The sequence below is a fragment of the Hyperolius riggenbachi genome, chromosome 10, assembly GCF_040937935.1.
Source record: "Hyperolius riggenbachi isolate aHypRig1 chromosome 10, aHypRig1.pri, whole genome shotgun sequence".
In the NCBI taxonomy this organism is placed as follows: domain Eukaryota; kingdom Metazoa; phylum Chordata; class Amphibia; order Anura; family Hyperoliidae; genus Hyperolius; species Hyperolius riggenbachi.
Window position 1 is genome coordinate 287,421,434 of NC_090655.1, and position 1,648 is coordinate 287,423,081.

The following is a 1,648-nucleotide window of genomic DNA, read 5'->3' on the forward strand; positions in this document are numbered from 1 at the left end:
GTGATCCATACAGAATGCTGCTGCCTTTTGATAGATAAAAAAGGGAAGATAATTTAGGCTGTAAAGTTGTCAGCGGTGAAACGACTAATACAGGATCCAAATCCCCATTGCTGTCACTTGTGGGTGGTGGGGTAATGAAGAGTATTGCAGGAAAGCATAATAAGCTGGTTTATAGCTACCTGTGCACTATACTCACAGCGTGCTGCAGTCCTGTCCTCCCTCTGCCTCCTCTCCAGCTGGCCTTCTCTCCTCACCTCCCCCTCCCACTGTTACCATTCCTGTGATGTTACAGCAGTGCTGGTAGTGGTAGATGGATGAGGATATGAGGAGAGGCAGAGACTGAGGCTAATGGGAGCAGAGGACTGGAGCACACTGTGACAGCTAGCTATAAACCAACGTAAATCCTTCATCTTACTGCTCTGCGTGGAGGTGGGGGAAGGAGCAATACTGTGGGTGAGCATGGCTATACTGGGGTGGGGGGATATTACATACTGGAGGATAATGGCAATGCTGGGGGACACAGGAGAACATGGCTATACTGGGGGAGAAATGGCATTACTGGGGTGGGGGACATTACATACTGGGGATAATGGCAATGCTGGGGGACACAGGAGAACATGGCTATACTGGGGGAGAAATGGCATTATTGGGGTGGGGGACATTACATACTGGAGGATAATGGCAATGCTGGGGGACACAGGAGAACATGGCTATACTGGGGGAGAAATGGCATTACTGGGGTGGGGGACATTACATACTGGAGGATAATGGCAATGCTGAGGGGCACAGAGGGGACATGGCTATACTGGGGAGAAATGGCTATACTGGGGAGGGGGACATTACATACTGGAGGATAATGGCAATGCTGAGGGGCACAGAGGGGACATGGCTATACTGGGGAGAAATGGCTATACTGGGGAGGGGGACATGACATACTGGGGATAATGGCAATGCTGGGGGACAAAGGGGGGACATGTCTATACTGGGGAGAAATGGCATTACTGGGGAGGGGGACATTACATAATGGAAGATAATGGCAATGCTGGGGGACACAGGGGGGACATGGCTATACTGGGGGAGAAATGGCATTACTGGGGAGGGGAACATTACATAATGGAGGATAATGGCAATGCTGGGGGACACAGGGGGACATGGCTATACTGGGGAGAAATGGCATTACTGGGGTGGGGGACAGTACATACTGGAGGATAATGGCAATGCTGGGGGACACAGGGGGGACATAGCTATACTGGCGGAGAAATGGCATTACTGGGATAGGGGACATTACATACTGGAGGATAATGGCAATGCTGAGGGGCACAGAGGGGACATGGCTATACTGGGGAGAAATGGCATTACTGGGTAGGGGGACATTACATACTGGAGGATAATGGCAATGCTGGGGGACACAGAGGGACATGGCTATACTGGGAAAGAAATGGCATTACTGGGATAGGGGACATTACATACTGGAGGATAATGGCAATGCTGGGGGACACAGGGGAACAGTTCTTAAGCACCCTCTACAGCAGTAAGCTTTGGGATTGGCTGAATAGTGTGGGTGCAGCTTACTACAATCTATCTGAAATCTAGCAGTTGGAGAAGGTTCCGTCCACCCAATCCTGTTAGCAGAATTTCCCTATGAGGT